We start from the raw sequence: 9356 nt of genomic DNA, 5'->3' as shown, positions 1-9356 counted from the left end.
GCTCCGACAGCAGAAGACATCCTTCAACTTGATCACAATCTTCTTACCCCAACTGAGCTCGAAGCTTTCAAGAAGGTTGAGTTAGCTCGTATACAAAACAAGTATCTCACACGTGAAAACATTTTGTTGAAGGAGCATAACATCGCACTCAAGGGCATTATCCGCAAGTTGGAGGACCTCCTACGCTGGATGTGCGACTATCCATCATCACCTCCATGTCCTTCACCGGCAAAAGAGATATAATCACATGGGTATGGGCACTCCCCTTGGCAACTGCCAAGCTTGGGGGATGTGCCCCGGTATCGTATCACCATCACACTCCTGTCTTTACCGTTTTTCTTAGTTCGATCCTTTTGGTAATATCTTGATCTAGTAGAATAAAGTTTTAGTATGATTTAGTTTTGAGTTTTGCTTTATGATCCCTCTATGTAATCGAGTCCGTGAGCTATATAATAAAGATTAGTGTTGAGTCAAGGGCTTGATTATTTTGCTATGATCTTGAGGGAATAAAAGAAAAGAGAAAGAATAAAAAGAAATAAAGAGATCATATTGATCTTATGGAGAGTAATGACTTCACATATACAGAGTATGATGATTAAAAGTTGTTGAGAGTTGACAAACATAGCCTTGGTCATTGTTACAATTAATAGGAAGTAATAAAGAAAAATAGGTTTCACATATAAATATACTATCTTGGACATCTTTTATGATTGTGAGCACTCATTAAAATATGACATGCTAAAGAGTTGTTGTTGGACAAGGAAGACAACGTAATGGGTTATGTTTCCTTATATCCGAAATAAAGTATATTGTCATGGATCATCCAACATGTTGAGCTTGCCTTTCTCCCTCATGCTAGCCAATTCTTTGCACCAAGTAGAGATACTACTTGTGCTTCCAATACCCTTAAACCCAGTTTTGCCATGAGAGTACACCATATCTACCTATGGATTGAGTAAGATCCTTCAAGTAAGTTGTCATCATTGCATGCAATAAAAATTGCTATCGTATGACTTATTAGTGTGGAGAAAATAAGCTTTATACGATCTTGTGATGTGGAAGAAATAAAAGCGACGGACTGCATAATAAAGGTCCACATCACAAGTGGCAATATAAAGTGACGTTCTTTTGCATTAAGAGTTCGTGCATCCAACCAAAAGCACATGACAACCTCTTCTTCCCTCTGCGAAGGGCCTATCTTTTACTTTTATCTTCTACCCTTATGCAAGAGTCATGGTGATCTTCACCTTTCCTTTTTACATTTTATCCTTTGGCAAGCACACTGTGTTGGAAAGATCCTGATATATATATATATATATATATATATATATATATATATAATTGGATGTAAGGTAGCATGAGATATTATTGTTGACATTACCCTTGAGGTAAAAGGTTGGGAGGCGAAACTATAAGCCCCTATCTTTCTCTGTGTCCGATTAAAACTCCATAACCACAAGTATTGCGTGAGTGTTAGCAATTGTGAAAGACTAAATGATAGTTGAGTATGTGGACTTGATGAAAAGCTCCTATATTGACTCTTTCTGATGTTATGGTAAATTGCAATAGCCTCAATGACTGAGATTATAGTTTGTTAGTTTTCAATGAAGTTTCTGATTCATACTTGATGTTGTGATTAGATTATTACTTGAGCATAAGAAATCATATGACAATATCCATATATGTTGCTGTTATAAGAATGATCATGATGCCCTCATGTCCGTATTTTATTTTATCGACACCTCTATCTCTAAACATGTGGACATATTTATCGTTATCGGCTTCCGCTTGAGGACAAGCAAGGTCTAAGCTTGGGGGAGTTGATACGTCCATTCTGCATCATGCTTTTATATCGATATTTATTGCATTATGGGCTGTTATTACACGTTATGTCACAATACTTATGCCTATTCTCTCTTATTTTACAAGGTTTACATGAAGAGGGAGAATGCCGGCAGCTGGGATTCTGGGCTGGAAAAGGAGCAAATATTAGAGACCTATTCTGCACAGCTCCAAAAGTCCTGAAACTTCACGGAAGTCTTTTTTGGAATTAAAAAAATATTGACCAAAGAAACTACCAGAGGGGGGCCACACCCTGGCCACGAGGGTGGGAGGCGCGCCCTACCCCCTGGGCGCGCCACCCTGCCTCGTGGGCCCCCCTGGCAGGCCCCCGGTGCCCATCTTCTGCTATATGAAGTCTTTCGTCCGAGGAAAACTCATAAGCAAGCTTTCGGGAAGAAACTCCGCAGCCACGAGGCGAAACCTTGGCGGAACCAATCTAGGGCTTCGGCGGAGCTGTTCTGCAGGGGAAACTTCCCTCTAGGAGGGGGAAATCATCGCCATCGTCATCACCAACAATCCTCTCATCGGAGGAGGGTCAATCTCCATCAAAATCTTCACCAGCACCATCTCATCTCAAACCCTAGTTCATCTCTTGTATCCAATCTTTGTCCCAAAGCCTCAGATTGGTACCTGTGGGTTGCTAGTAGTGTTGATTACTCCTTGTAGTTGATGCTAGTTGGTTTATTTGGTGGAAGATCATATGTTCAGATCCATTACGCATATTAATACCCCTATGATTATGAACATGAATATGATTTCTGAGTAGTTACGTTTGTTCCTGGGGACATGGGAGAAGTCTTGCTATTAGTAGTCATGTGAATTTGGTATTCGTTCGATATTTTGATGAGATGTATGTTGTCTTTCCTCTAGTGGTGTTATGTGAACGTCGACTACATGACACTTCACCATTGTTTGGGCCTAGAGGAAGGCATTGGGAAGTAATAAGTAGATGATGGGTTGCTAGAGTGACAGAAGCTTAAACCCTAGTTTATGCGTTGCTTCGTAAGGGGCTGATTTGGATCCATATGTTTCATGCTATGGTTAGGTTTACCTTAATACTTATTTTGTAGTTGCGGACGCTTGCAATAGGAGTTAATCATAAGTGGGATGCTTGTCCAAGTAAGGACAACACCCAAGCACCGGTCCACCCACATACCAAATTATCAAAGTAACGAACGCGAATCATATGAGCGTGATGAAAACTAGCTTGACGATAATTCCCATGTGTCCTCGGGAGCGCTTTTCTCTATATAAGAGTTTGTCCAGGCTTGTCCTTTGCTACAAACAGGATTGGGCCATCTTGCTGCACTTTATTTACAATTGTTACTTGCTACACGTTACAAATTACCTTATCACAAAACTATTTGTTACCTATAATTTCAGTGCTTGCAGAGAATACCTTGCTGAAAACTGCTTGTCATTTCCTTCTGCTCCTCGTTGGGGTCGACACTCTTACTTATCAAAAGGACTATGATAGATCCCCTATACTTGTGGGTCATCACTCCTCATCGTGGTGGCCGCCGGGATGATGAAGAAGGCCACCGGAGATGATTCCCCCCTCCGGCAGGGTGCCAGAACGGGTCTAGATTGGTTTTCGGTGGCTACATAGCCTTGCGGCGGCGGAACTTCTAATCTAGGTTAACCCCGAAGGGTTTTGGAATATTTGTGAATTTATAGGGTAAAGAGGGGGTGCGGGAGGCCACCGAGGTGGGCACAATGCACCTGGGCGCTCCTGGCCCCCCAGGCACGCCCTAGTGGGTTGTGCCCCCTCAGGGCACCCCGAGGTGCTTCTTTGCCCCACTGTTGGTCTTCTGGTCCATAAAAAATTCTCTGTGAAGTTTCGTTGCATCTGGACTCCATTTGGTATTGATTTCCTGCGGAAACAAGCAAAAAACAGCAACTGGCAATGGGCACTGGGTCAATAGGTTAGTCCCAAAAATGATATAAAGTTGCTATAAAGTGATTGTAAAACATCCAAGAATGATAAAATAACAGCATGAATACTTCATAAATTATAGATACGTTAGAGACGTATCAGACGCAAGGGAAGGATGCTAAATGACTTGTTTGTTTTTGTGGATGAGGACTTGAGGAGGAATGTGCAGTCATCTTTGCATAATTGTATTTATAACCGAGTAATAATACGCTCCTAAGCGGGAAGCCGTTTAGGTTGTGATCGGTGTGAACAGGTTTGCAATTAAATATAGCGTGGTAGTAATTTGGAATGTGACAAGATGGAAGCTCAAAATTTATTGACGGTTCTAGTTTCAAAGTGCGGCACTATTCCCAGATGGCATAAGGTGGGCACGTGTTCTCGGCCATGGTGTAGCATACGCCATGGTACTTCTTTTTCTACTGCCGTGGACATGCAATAACTGGCACCGTTGGATACATATCTTACGGTTATTCGGGCGTTCAACAGGAATAGCCTCGTGGCGAGCAATAGACTAGTATTTTTTTCACACGCATTACATCGACACATATCATCTCTCTCCCTCTTTCCCACGCACACACCTAGTCTCTTGGGACTTCTCGCACGCACCATCTCTAGCTCCCTAGGTCGATGCCACCCACATACACTTGTACTCTGAGTTTAGTACGTTATACAGGAAGAGAAGAGATGCACGCACGCACTCGTCCTCTCTCACACACGCATCTGTAGCTACAAACTGTAGTGTTCTGAACCATCCGATTGGCTCTATCATAGGTTTCCCGTTGCTCCTTCGCCTTGAGATCGAGAAGTTTAAAACGCGGAGGCTAAGCTGGAGGCGCGAGGTTTTGGTTAATGTGTGGGCCGCACACGGCACCAACACGACACGAGCTTCGTCTGCCTGGTGCGCAGTCGGGTGAGTTGTCCAAGTATAGACACAACCAGGCCCTCCTTGGTATCTGCGCCTCGACTTATGCACAGAGAAATTAGGATCGGAGGGAGTACTACTAGGAGTACTACTACTTTCATGTGTCGCGTCAACTCGCACAAGTACCACTACTGCAGGAGACAGCTAACGCGACACTACGATCAGAGACCCTTTGCCGAAACTATGTTCGATGCAATAATCGCAAACGATGGTGTAAAAAACCGTCAAAAAAGGTGCAAAATGTTTGCGATGATGGCTGCATCAAACACGGTTAAGATTTTAGTTGCGTGTGCGATGCAGGGCATATGGTTAATCCATTCAAGTTGTCTGCGATGAGGCAGAACAACAGAAACTAGCAGCCATAACAATGTGTGTGCGATGCAGGACACACGGTTAATTCATTCAAACTGTTTGCGATGAGGTAGAACAACAGAAACGGGCAGCCATATCAATGTGTGTGCGATATACGGCATACGGTTAACTCGGACGAACTGTTTTCGATTACGTAACACAACAGAATGGTTCAACTTAACAAGATGTGTGTGATATGCAGCATACAGTTCACATGGATGAACTGTTTGCGATGAGCCAAAAGAACACAAACGGGTCGTGTAAACAAGATGTGTGTGATACGTGGCAAACAGCCGACTCGGATGAACTGTTTGCGATGAGAAATTACAACACAGACGGTCAATACAGTTACTTCGTGTGTGATTCTGTGTGTACAAAAAACTTTGAAAAATGCAAACTAGTTGCTTGCGGTGGCTAGGAGTATCGCACACGATGCGTCTGCGAGTACTCGTGTGCGATGATTTGTATGTTACACATACGTTTCCTTATGTGAACATGTGTGTGAATTTGCAATATGGACAGCTAATATGCAAATGCCATCTGGACATCGGGCACATGCTTAAACTCAATGAACTGTGTACGATACTAATACTTTCCATGAAAATTTATGAACTTGGGTAACAACATTTGAGTAACATATATATAGTGGTTACACTATTCGACAAAAGGAGGATCTTCGTAACACGGTTTTGACAACCATATGGTCCATATCTACATACTTAACATAGTAACAACTATCACATTTTAAGAGGCTAAGGGCCAACAACCATATGGTCCATATCTACATACTTAACATATATAGTAACATCTAGCACATTTTAAGAGGCCGAGGGCCAACAACCACAACTATCCACTGGAAGCAGGTTGATCACGGCGACTCGACATCTCGTCAATGAAAAGGAAGAGCCCTCCTGTGCCTTGGTAGAGCAGGAGTAGAACAGTGTCTCCAATTTTCCAATATGGATGCATTGCCATGAGAAGCGAGAACTTGTTAATTTGAATGGTTCCATTTGTGCGGGAAATGCAGTACCCTGCAATCACTATGGCGTTATTAGCAGGCACAAGTGTAATTCGACCATGCCGGGAAATCGATCCAGGAACGGCTACAGGGGGCAATTTATGTTGACATGTAGAATAAAAAACAATCGTAACATATCGTTGAAGATATATATAGTTTATGAGCATCAACATTAAAATAAGACTTTTTACCAGCGCATTGTGTACACAATTGGTCTTGTTCAGTGTGTGCAACATAGGTCTAATTGATCCCATCCAAAATCCAGCGTTCATGCGCTGTGCTATCTCTGTCAGATTATCAACAAAGTTTGTGACATGCTTCAAGTCCTTCCAATGAAATTTGGTACGCTTAGTAACATACAGATCGTTCACTATGCATCCAACATATCCTGCTTAAAAGGTGGAAAGGTATTATTTATTCAGAACATGGCAGAAGAATATATAGTGCGCATAAATTGGTAAACATAATTTCTTACTGCCTAGGAAAGGAGTCAGAATATGATATCACAATTGGTTGCTTAAATAGTGATCAATTGGTTGCTTAAATAGTAATATGACAGCATGGAGAAAGTTGAAAGGACACTAACCTCGATCAGACTTTGATTGGCTGATGACGTTGGGGAAGTAAACATCCATGTTAATTAGACCAGGCTGTGGTGCACACACTAGAATTTTATTGCCAGCTTTCGGTTCATAACACTAAGACATTTTTCTCCAAAGGTCCGCATTAAAATAGGAATCACCATTTTTATCAAGTTTTATGCTAACCGTCATTGTAAATCCATGTTGCGTTGTCGATAGGACAACCTGGGAGTCATCAGCAAAGTAAAGCCCAAGATTTCCTTCTACTCCTGTTCTTGCAAAGCAAGGGATGTACTGCTTGAAATGAAAATTAAGATCGTAAATTAGATATATTGAAATAACCGAGCAAGATGCAAATATGGGAGTAACTGATAGAACATATCCATATATAGATGCAAGCAAAGTACAAAAATATAGAATTAAAAATAGATAATGCAACAAAGATTTGATGCAAATATATAGATAATGTAGCAATAGACGGTATATGTTCACAAATTTAGGCCATGCCGACCGTGGTTGGTTGAGATTGAACATACCGAGCGCTCCCTGAAGTCATCTGGAATGGTGAGGTAGAACTTCGTTTCCGACTGCCCATGACCACAGTTGCCCGATTTGTGCTCCACTGTGCACACATGAATGATCACCCACGAATCAGCTAGAACAAAAATGATTCCATAGCAATTTCCGCCGGTTGATTAACAGCGACGGACGGACTGCGATAAGAGATGAGTGAATATTTTCCTAATTAAGTTGTTACCTTCTCCCTGAGAAAAATCCCCGGCCCAATCCCGCAGAAAACCCCAGTCGACCAGAGTCTAGAATGTCTGTGCAGATAGGCGGCAGGAAGCGGTGGAGGCGAAATCCGGTGTCGTTTGGAGGGCGACCTACGCCCGCTGCCAACAACCGTCGAGCTTAGGGTGCAGAGTTGCGGAGGAGTCCGCGGCGAGTGAGTGGGGACAAAGTGGGCGAGGGTTTTATTTTCCTTTTGCATGTGTGAGTGAACACACACGGTTCGCAGACGCGACGGAGATGAATCGTGTGCGATAGTAAATCACCGAGATTGAATGGGAATCCAAATTTCCTTTGTCCTTCATCCATGAGTTTTATACGATGAACATAAACCCTACTAATCACCGTGTTCAAATTCGACACTTTTCTGGGTTCATTTACAATATTTAGGGGATTATGTGCATTTTGTAGGCATTAATGCACGTAATTCAAATTCAAACAATTGGTGCATGAAAGGGTGCACAAGAACGGTCTGGAAAAACCATACTCGTGGTATTTATTAATTTCTCAAGCCTTTTACAAGGAATGGGCATAGATTTCAATTGAATGCGTGGCAATAGTCAACCACAAACGCGTCATTTGCTGGGTTATCAACTATAGAACAATGAAATATGTGCTTGAAAAACATGACGGCTGGCATCGTGCCAGGGTATGGCCTCACCATGCCCTGGTTAAAAGCTGAGAAGGTTTGATTTATGTCATCATGCACGCCCTTCATAAATCGAACCATCACCGAGGAAGTTCAATGCTTTCGAGAGGGAAATCACCAAGATTGAAGGGGGATCCAAATTTCCGTCCTAGTTTGTCATTAAGTTTTTTTCCAATGATCAACATACCGCCTCAAATGAAACGTGTTCAAATTTGACATTTTTCCGAACTCATTTACCATATTTAGGGGATTGTGTGCATTTTCTAGGCATTAATTGTGCACATAATTCAAATTTGAACAATCGGTGCATGAAAAGGTGCACAAGAACGGTCTGGAAAACCATGCTTGTGCTATACGAAAAATGAAACACATGGTTGGAAAACATGACGCCTTGTGTGGTGCCATGGTATGGCCTCACCATGGCCTGGTAAAAATTGGAGAATGTTTTCCTTATGTCATGATGCGCGCCTTTCATAAAACGAACCATCATCCGAGGAAGTTTAAGGTTTCGAGGGGGAAATCACCAAGATTGAAGGGGGATCCAAATTTCCTTTGTCCTTTGTCCACGAGTTTTTTTCTATGATGAGCATACAACCTGCAAATCACCGTGTTCAAATTGGCACTTTTCCTGGTTCATTAGCCATATTTAGGGGATTATGTGCATTTCCTAGGCATTAATGCCCATAATTCAAGTTCAAACAATCGATGCATGAAAGGGTCCACAAGAACGGCCTAGAAAACCATGCTCGTGCCATTTAGTAAATTCTCATGCATTTTACAAGGAATGGACAGATATTTTGATGAAATGTGTGGCAATAGTCAACCACAAATGTCTATTTGTTGGGTTTTCAACTATAGAAAAAATGAAATAAATGCTTAAAAAACATGATGCCTGGCATGGTGCCATGGTATGACCTCACCATGCCCTGGTGAAAATTTGATATAGTTTGGCTTATGTCGTCATGCACGCCCTTCATAAATCGAACCATCACCGAGGAAGTTCCATGCTTTCGAGAGGGAAAATCCCCAAGATTGAAGGGGAATCCTAATTTTCGTCCTAGTTTGTCATTCAGTTTTTTCCAATGATCAACATACCGCCTCAAATGCAATGTGTTCAAATTTTACATTTTCCCGGGCTCATTTACCATATTTAGGGGACTGTGTGCATTTTCTAGGCATTAATGGAAATAATTCAAATTCAAACAATCAGTGCATGAAAAGGTGAACAAGAACGGTCTGGAAAACCATGCTCATGTTTGTTAGCACAT

Source organism: Aegilops tauschii, chromosome 5 (genome assembly GCF_002575655.3).
Source record: "Aegilops tauschii subsp. strangulata cultivar AL8/78 chromosome 5, Aet v6.0, whole genome shotgun sequence".
NCBI lineage: Eukaryota > Viridiplantae > Streptophyta > Magnoliopsida > Poales > Poaceae > Aegilops > Aegilops tauschii.
Note: the sequence above shows the minus strand (reverse complement) of the source record.